Genomic DNA, 10,183 nt, shown 5'->3' with positions numbered 1-10,183 from the left:
ATAAGCATTGTATCAAGGTAAAATTAAAAGATTAAATATATAAACTATTATTTCAAAAAAGGTTCTATGTGTTCTAGGTGCCTGAATAATTTTACACTCACATATTATCCATGTAATTAAAGTAAGAGCTATAAATCAAAGATCCTAACCAATTTTTGAGGAAAGCACACAAGTTAAAAAAAAAAAAAAACGATTTGCTAACCCTTCCAAATTTACACTAACACCACATTTCTCAGCCTATATAAATGTATCACTTTCCTAACTGGCATAAGTGACATAAATGGTGGTTTCCATTGTGGGACTTTAGAAGGATTCCCTACAAATCATATCTTTAATGTTTCTTTCCTCTTGAATTAATTCATTCCATTCTGCAGAGTCTTCCTTGAAAACATAAATGCCTCTAAGTCAAGCTGCCTTTAATTGTCCATGGCCTAAATTTATCAGTTGGCATCTTTTTAGGAGTACTAACTCAGAACAAGTGTTTAGAGAATTCTGAAGGCCATTTCGGCAATCTGAATCAAAATTTTAATGCATAGATATTTTGGCCCCAAAGGCACAGATAAGTGGTATTTATTGAGGTATGCTTTGTTACAGTGAAAAAAATGTGAACAATTTGTATGTCCATCAAAAGATAACTAACCATTTAAATTATGGTACAAATATGCAACAGAAAATATAAAGATATATAAAATGATTATACACACACTCAAAATACATACTTATTGATGTGAGAAATTGTCCAAGACATATGATTCCATTTGTATATAATTCAATATGTTTGTGTATGTGTGTAAACACAGAGAAAGGACAGAAAGAATCACAACCACATGTTAACAGGGCTTTATCGAAGGTAGGATCTCAGGTAACTTTAATCTTTTATTACTTTTCTACAATTCTAATACTTTTTATATATTTATAAAGGTGTAGCATGAAGCAATCTTCAAATGAGTTTTATTTAATTCCCTCTATCAGTCATTTACAAAAATAAATATACTCTTTATTTTCTGGATTGGTTGAATCATATCTTTATAAAATCTACAATACCCATAGAGGCAAAAAGAAACCAAAGAATCTCTTAGATTTCTGTTTCCCCATCTAGAACATTCCAATATATTTATCCAGGACACAGGACATATTTAACTGGAACACTTATTCACAATTTTGTATTAGGCAAGGCTTTGCCTCTTACTCAGAAACATCATTGTCTTTATCACACTCAATTCTGTGAAGAAAAAAAAACAGAAAAGACCTGAAGCAGAGCTGCATTATTCCCTCGAGATAGAGTTTCAGTGAACCTCTAGAAGTAGACATTCTGTGGAAATTTACTATTTACTCAAGATCCTTGCAAAAAGTTGTTGATAGCAAGATTCTTCAATATGTCACATAATCCTTTGTATACTCTTATTTATTATTCACATCTTCATACTTTTTCTGCTTTATTCTAAGATTTGACCTTTCGTATTGAGCTTATAGTGGTCCCTGTCCTAAATCTGCGATTCACTAGAAACACTTGTCTCTCAACACCAATAGTTTTTACAGGGGTGATTTTGTCTTGCTTCCTCAGCCCCACTGGAGACATTTGGCAAAGTATCTGGAGATAATTTTTGTCATCATGATTGGGGAAAGGAAGTTCTAGAAATACTCTTTAAACACTGTTAAGCATCCTTTAATGCATACAATGACCTCGCCACCATGAACACACACAACAAAGAATTGTCTGATCCAAAGTATCACTAATGCTGAAGTTGAGAAACCCTTCTGTTGATAGAAGCTTTGGCTGACCGAGAAAAAAAAATGGGAGACTGAATATAAAAAAGAAATTCCCTCACTCCTTGGAATTGAAGTGTATTCCTCAGTATGTTTCTCAACTATGTTAACAGGTAGCTACCAGAACCAGTTTTATTTTTTTTTTAATTTTTATTTTTTTCAGAACCAGTTTTAAACCAATTCATGCATCCCTGTAAATGTGCTTCTGTGAACAGTTTTACAAGTCAAACAACCAGTGACAGTCTTTGGTTTTTGAGAGTCAGATAATTGGAAATGGACTCATTTCAGTACATACACCAATCAACAGTAATTATAATTACTACACATATATAGATGTGGTCACACCATTCACACCTCTGAAAATCTACCTATCTACAAACTTCGTGCTCCTCAAAACCCTATATAAAAGTAACAGGCCTCTTTTTTTTTGGTAGATTGTGCCTGACCAGTAGTTCTATCTCAGTCTAGTAAGCAGTACATTTATCTTTGTCTTTATATTTCAGAGGATGATAAATCCAGAACTGTCAAAGCATTGAGAATACCTCTCAATATCTAAAATAAAAAGGCAAGTTATTGACTTTTATAGTAAAGGAAAGCTAGGCTGATCAGGAAAAACAGACTGCTGATTTTATTTAGTGATTTGGGGAAGCCTAGACTTCTTCCAATAGGAGGTTGTGGGTTTGACATACACCATGAAACAGGCAGGAAATAAAGGTCATTATGATTGGTCAACACTACGTGCTTGCAAATAATGTCTTGAGGTTCCAAATCAAGCAGAAACAAGGAAGGGCCATATAATCAACAACCTGATGGTGTTAATAATGGAATACAGACCAAACAAAGGGAAATCTTTTCACAAATTGACAAAACATGAGGATTCTCATGAAATATTTATAGGACCCCCAGGGCAAAGTTTGACCAATTAACTTTTCATGAATTTTCACCAGTCTAAGAAACCATTAGCCCTTAAAGCTGCATTAGAATCAAGAGTTTTTTGGCTAATGTCTCCATGAAAGATCTTCTTATACATTCAACATAAAGAATAAAATCTAGGAAACAGCAAGTATATAAAATATATAAACCAAACTATATCTATCTACATCTATATCTATCCATATCTATCTACATCTATATATATCAGTGAAAGCAAACAAGTAGTAGGAAGATAGGTTAATAGCAAAAAAAATATTTAAAATATTACCAAATGGCATACTTTCAAATCTGAAGGTCTAATGACCTTATATGAAAACTTAAGTCTAAGTATTTCCCATATCAAATAATATATTTGTGTAAATAACCTTATACTAAGACTGGGCTTAATTATACGAAGACTGAGGTCTATCAGCTCTTTGGGTAAAGCCTTATTTGGTTACAGATTCTAAGATAGAGCTAATTCAGCAATAAAAACCCAGTGAAACAAGTCAGAACCCAAACGCTATTGAGATGGATTCATGTAGCCCAAAATATAGAGTGTGGGCCCAAGGAGGCCCAAGGAGAACATTCATTGCTCTTAGTATCCCCTATAATCCTACTCAGGAAAATATGAAATATTTTACTTTAAGAGCCTTGACCAGGGATCCCTGGGTGGCTCAGAGGTTTAGTGCCTGCCTTTGGCCCAAGGCGCAATCCTGGAGTCCCGGGATCAAGTCCCGTGTCGGGCTCCCTCCATGGAGCCTGCTTCTCCCCCTCTGCCTGTGTCTCTGCCTCTCTCTCTCTCTCTCTATGTCTATCATGAATGAATTAAAAAAAAATTAAAAAAAGAGCCTTGATTCTCAATCTAGATTTTCTAGAAAAAATTTTTTTCTCCTTTCTGGTCACTATGCTAGTTATTCAGACTGTATCATGAGGTTGCCCAGTTTGTATAGCACATTTCTTGGGATGCATTTAATTGTTTAATTGATGAATTTATCAAAAAACTCTTAGTGAATAGTAATTATGTAGCAGAAATAACAGAGGGAGAAATAACAGGGTATTGAAGAGAAATAACAGGGTATTGAACGGTCAGCAGTAATTTTTCATCTATGGGTCATCACTTATCTGTGATTGTGTTATTTACCTAGAAATTTCTAAAATTCATTTTAATATCATCTTTAATTTTTTGTCAATTAGGCCTCAAAAAATAAGCATGAAAGCTTTCTTATTTTATCCATTTAAGAAGAGAAAATTCTGGCATTCTGATTTTTTTGAAGAATTATAGATGCTAGAAAAAAATAATTTGTCATTTATTCCTGGAAATATTTGCCATTAAAATGACTATTGCAGTAGTAGAAGAAAAAAAATTAACACTTAATAAGGCCATTTTTAGTACATATATTGACAGATTAGTCAATATTATGGAAAGCAATTTGTTTCTAAAATAAATTTATTTTCTTTCATAATCACGTAAGAGTCCACCCAGTTGTATAAACCAAAAATTTAGGGGGTCTCCTTGATTTCCTCATTCACTTCCATTCCATCAGTTAGTCTGTCCGACCTAACTGTTCTACCCCTAAAATGTAAATCTGCCCTCTCATTTCCACCGTTACAGCTAGTTTCTTAATCCTGGTCCAAATTATTAGGATAGCCTAACATATCCTCCCATCTATTATACTCTTCCTTTCTATAATCTACTTCTCAAAGAGCAGCCAAAAAGATCATGTTAAAATGTGTACCATATTGTATGACATCCCAATTTAACACTCTCCAGTTATAAAACCCAAGACTACTTAACAAGGTCTTGGATGGTTCTAATCATGCTGTTTTATTTTGCTGACGAGACTTCCTACCTTTTAGAAAAAAAGGAAGTCATTCCTCATTCAATACATTCAATATAATCCTTCGTGATTGACTTTCTTTTTCTAGAAAACACCAAGCACTTGTCCTATGGCGTTCACATCTATGATTCTACCTGCCGGAACTGATTCCTCACACCTTAGATGGAAGACTTTTATAAACTATCAAGTCTTAGAGCAACAGTCACCTAGTCAGAGAGGCCTTTCTAGACTATGCATGGTCTTTTCACACTGTTCAGCTTTATATGCCAAGGATACATTCTTCATAGCCATTATTAAAATATGCCATTACCTTCTTTAATAAAGTATGCAATTACCTTCTTTAATATTTCTTTTCCTCCATTATTGTCTTTCTCACAGAACCCTTAGAATGTAAGGCCTAAAAATATTTGTCTATCTTATTCACTAATGTCACCTTAGTACCTACAACAATGTCTGGGAGATGGTAAGTATTCAAGAAATACGTATTGAGTGAATACATTTTATAATTGATTGACTTATGAAATCATGCATACAAATGGGACAGGTTCAGAAAAGTCAGGAAAATACCTTACATGTCTGAACTCGGAAGCCCCCACAAATAGTTGCTGGATCTCCATTTCTGGCTTTTATTATAGTTCTTTCTTGTCATTCTCCACAATGGTATTTAGATTTGGCTTACCAGAGATTATTTGATGGTTTTCTCCTTTAAAAGTCATACCAATTTCTAGATCATTATTTTCCAGTGTTGGAAGAGATTGGCACATACTCCATAAGCACATCTTCTTCAGGGTATTTGGTAAAATTCTGAACCGAACATAATTTTCAATAGTAGTTTATTAAATGAGAAAGAATTTGAAGACTAAAATGTTCTCTAAGCCCTGGAATGTTAGAGGTAGAGAACATCTATCTTGAAAACTCTTAGAATTTGGTGCCAGCCAGTGATTTATCTCCTCTGATATTTTGTTACCCTTCTTTTTTGCATCAATGAAAATAGGGCTTAATTTTTTCACAATTATATCATTCACCTACACAATGTGGACATATTATTTTCTTCCCATTCAATCTTCACCAAATGGACACTGAATTTTAATTTATGTAGAAGTATGTGATTTGTAGAGAGTGGCATAGTAGTAAAAAGAGATGGACTACATTTAGAACTAGATAATCAGAGATTCAAATACTGGCTCTACATTTGCTAGTTGCATGAACTTGGGAAAATTTTGTAACCTCCCTGAGACTCTTTTCTCACCATTAATACTTAAAATATCTCACAGTATTGCTTTGAGTAATAAATTTTACAAAGAATATGTTCATTATAGTACTTGACACCTAGCAGGAATAACATAAGTGTAATTTACCTCGTATAGCTTTGCTTGTCTACTCTTACTGGGAAATATTCTGAGAACATTTGAAAGGCATATACAAATAAACTTTTAAAATATAACATTAAATATAAAATATAAATGTAGAAAAATAATAAACAAGTTCTAGCACCTCGAAATGTTAAGTGTTGCAAATAAATTTATAAATATTAACTTAAGAGACTGTAGGTTGAAAACAGACTTTTTTTTTTACACTTAAGAAGGGTTCAGAAGAACTAACACAGCTAAGAAGCTGTTCACTAAGGGAAGATCAAGCAGGTCAGGCACAATGCTCACCAGAGTAGCTAGCCCTCCCCTCTGTGGTTCAGCTACAAGAGAAAGATTCAGCACAGGAGGCCAAGCTTTTAACTTTCTATTGTGGAATAATTTCAAACTTACAGAAAAGTTACTAAACAGTTTACATAGCATCCCTCCACTGTACCTTTTAACATTATTTTAAACATTTTTCCATATTTATTTTCTCTTTCTCTCCCTCTGTCCCCCTCTCTCCTTTCCCCCTCAACATGCACGTTTTTTCTTTTTCTGAACAATTTGAGCGCAAGTTGCAGACATCTTCCCTATTTAACTTTTTTTTTAAAGATTTTATTTATTCATGATAGACATAGAGAGAAAGAGAGGCAGAGACACAGGCAGAGGGAGAAGCAGGCTCCACGCAGGGAGCCTGATGCGTGACTCAATCCTGGGACTCCAGGATCACGCCCTGGGCCAAAGGCAGGCACTAAACCACTGAACCACCCAGGGATTCCCCCCCCCCACTCCATTTACTTCTAAATACTTCAGTGTAAATTTCCCCAAAATAAGAACATTCTCTTACATAAGTATAATTTTCAAAGACAAGAAATCAACTTTGATACAATATAGTATCTAATCTATAGGTATTATTCAAAGTTTACCAACTGTCCCAGTAATGCTGTTTATAAATAAACAACTTTCCTTGATCATTCAGTTGTCCTAGCTCTTTAATCTCCTTTAATCTATAAAAATTCTTCACCCTTTCTTTGTCTTTCATGTTACTGAAAATGTTGAAGGGTAGCAGTCAGTTACTTTTTGAAAAACTTCCCTCAATTTGGGCTTGTCTGATGGTTATTCATAATTGGATGTAATGATGACCTATAGAGCGTATGTATTCTCCTCAAGATCCATTGTCTTCTCTAAATCCTCTAGTGCCATTTGAAACCACACTGGTCTCTTTGTTCTCTGCACTCTTACTGCATTTAGGGTCAATACCATAACATTAGACCTAAATCTTTTCTAACTGCCATAAACTTACTGAGAAGAGAGGGTGTCTTCTGTACCTGTCATCATATAGCCCTCCGTATAGGAAGAAAGCAATTAGACTTCAAGTTAGAAAAAAAAAATCTACATTTCAGAAGCTATGTTTACCCAGTGAAAGCTGAGCAACGGTGTTCATTTCATTATTCAACTAGATCCTTTGAACCTCCATTAATTTCTAAGTCATCAATGGAAGAAGGCAGACAGACTATTTAAATTCATCTAATTCTGATCATAATTAATGTAGGAGGTTCTGAAGAGACAATTATTCTAGAGGTAGATCTGAAATTATGACAGAATGAGGAGAGAATTAATTAAATTGGATATCCATAAAGGTAGAAGAATCAGGTAATTTACTCATGTTTTCTTTCATAGTTTTTTTTTTTTTTTCAACTATAGCAGAATGTTTACTGTTAGGTCCTACCTAGTCTAGTGTGTACGTGTCTTTTAGCATGTCAGAACACACAACCTGGATCATCATTTGGTACCTTAGAGTGGCCTGTAACCTGGAAATTGACTCGTTGTTGCTCTAGTGTATCTAGTGACTTCAGATATGGAGACTATTGCTTTCACCTCCATTTACTGGGATTTCTATGGCTTCTGAAGTGTTACCATGTAGAAATCTGCCTTCCAGGAAGCCTTTGCATTAGGGAACAATTAGGATCAGCTGTTCTCCATTCACAGAAGTTTGAGGCCCACTGGAGTTTATGTAGATTAAGAGTTTGGAGATTTGGTGACTTTAACATGCCCAACATTTTGCAATGAGAGCTGAAAACATGGCTATAATAAGGATCCCCTTGAGTACTAAAAGCTTAGAGAACAGACAAAATACATACAACCCGCAACATCTTTAAAAACAAAACAGTTGCATTTTTAAAAAAACATATAAAGAAAGTAGAAAACAGCAGAATCCCAGCTGAGGCAATCATTGCATTTTATGGATACTCAGTCTAAAGCATTTAAATTTAACAATTAAAAAGACACTGGGGAAGAAGGTAATGTTCCATTTTGGTACTTTAAACCTGTTGTTTATGTTTCACTGAGTGAGTTCTCAAAATTTTCAGCTGTTCCTGCTTAAAACCAGAGGTGCAAATATTTGAGATCTGGAACAAGATTATGAATCAAGACCATCAAATTACTTTAAAGAAACAGGATGCTCAAGATTCCAGTGAAATGAGATGGAGGGAAAAAAATCATTTTAAGTAGTGATTCACATCATAAAACACAGGACATTTTATGAGAAAATATAGTGTCTTCAAAATGGAAACTCAGAGATGCTATTCTTCAAAAGAATAATTAAAAGCATAATAATGCCTACTTCTGTTTCTTTGGATTACATTCTCTTCAGTATCCTCAGAAAACTCAGAAATATGTGATATTATAAATATTATAAATATTATTCTTAATATGGATTATTTAGCTCAGGGCACAGAAATTTTTAATTATCATAATAATTTATGAAGGAACAAAAATGAAAACCTAGGCATCCAATCTCTTCAGTAAGACAACGCTTCTCCTTTCTAGTATATCCAGTGTGTTATTGACATCACAAAGTCTCTGTTAGGAACAGGGCTTCATAGTTGAGAATATATAAATAAGTTAAACTGACATGATACCTGTTTATTAGAAAGCTATAAAGAAAAATAAACAAGTATATCAAACTCTGCTTTCTGTTTATATTCAGTATGGGTCTGTTTCCACATTCTCTGTCTACCATATGTAGCTATCAAACTAAGTGAAAGCAAATATTGAAAAAAATAATAAAATCTTTATGGCAGAGATATTAGCTCAATATGTTAACTTTGGCTATATATACTAATACTGGATAAATAGAGAAAGGTATTAGCTTAAACATTTGATTACTTTGACTGGTGAGGAGTGAATTACAAAAACCATTCATGTAAATAGTATTTGAGGAGCTCTCATATGTCATGCACTATAACTGAGGCCAGGATATGGTGGTGGACAAGATGGTCAAGGTCAACACATCACTTACCTCAAGCATAGCGATAAAAACTAGTATAATATGTGATGAACTAGTAGAGGGAAGGAAGAAGTGTTTGGATGTTCAGGGAAAAAGTTTTTGAGTTGGTGGCATTTAGACTAAAATGATTGACAGGAGGCTCCAGCCATGAAATTACCTGAGAGGAGAGAGCCTTCTTGGTAAAGAAAACAACTGTAGGTGCAAAGTCTTCACCGGATTGGGGGCAGGGGAGACAAGTGTTATGGTTTAGTGCAATGAATACAAGCCTCTAAATTCACTGATGTACGCCTCTGCCAATTCAATCCAAACAGTCCAATCAGTTGTGTGTAGATACAACGTACTGTGGGGTTTCCTCCCCATGGAATACAAAATGGGTTTACAATGGATATCTTGGCCTAGAAAGAAATTTAACTTGATAGCATCGTCCTTTTTGGTAAAACCCTGCTTAGTTCCTCTTTAGAGGGCTCATGGGCTGCTTCTGAATCTTGACTCTTAAAATAGTATCTTTGTAAAAAGTCTGCAGAGATGAATATCAACACTTGGCATGCCATCTGCATAGAGCTAATTATATACACTTTGTTATTTGTCACTATAAGATATTTCAGAATGAAATGTGTGAACCATCTGCCAACAACTTTATTCACATTTCTTGGATCATCAACAAGAACCCTTATACTTCTTTTCCCCCTAGGGAACACAAATTGTAATGTGCACAAGGTGGGTAGATGGAAAAAACTTCTAAAAATGGCTTTGCCATGTACTAGAAAATAGTAGGTATTTTCATAAGAATGTCCTAGAATCATTTATATCCATTACTCTGCCATGTGTCCTTGAGACAGTGTTATACAAACTAAAGCTAACCCCCCAAGTGTCAGACAGGCACTAGTGCTTTTGGCATTATTTACATGATTGTTGGGTAAGGAAGAACAAAGAATCCATGAGCTTAAAATAAATTGCAGTTTGCCACTTGATTATGTAAATATGTGGTTGCATGATCCCCGAATTCTCCAAATCACATTTTATGC

This window comes from Canis aureus, chromosome 11, assembly GCF_053574225.1.
Source record: "Canis aureus isolate CA01 chromosome 11, VMU_Caureus_v.1.0, whole genome shotgun sequence".
Taxonomy (NCBI): Eukaryota; Metazoa; Chordata; class Mammalia; order Carnivora; family Canidae; genus Canis; species Canis aureus.
The sequence above is the reverse complement of the archived record's forward strand: the minus strand, read 5'-3'. Positions refer to the sequence as shown.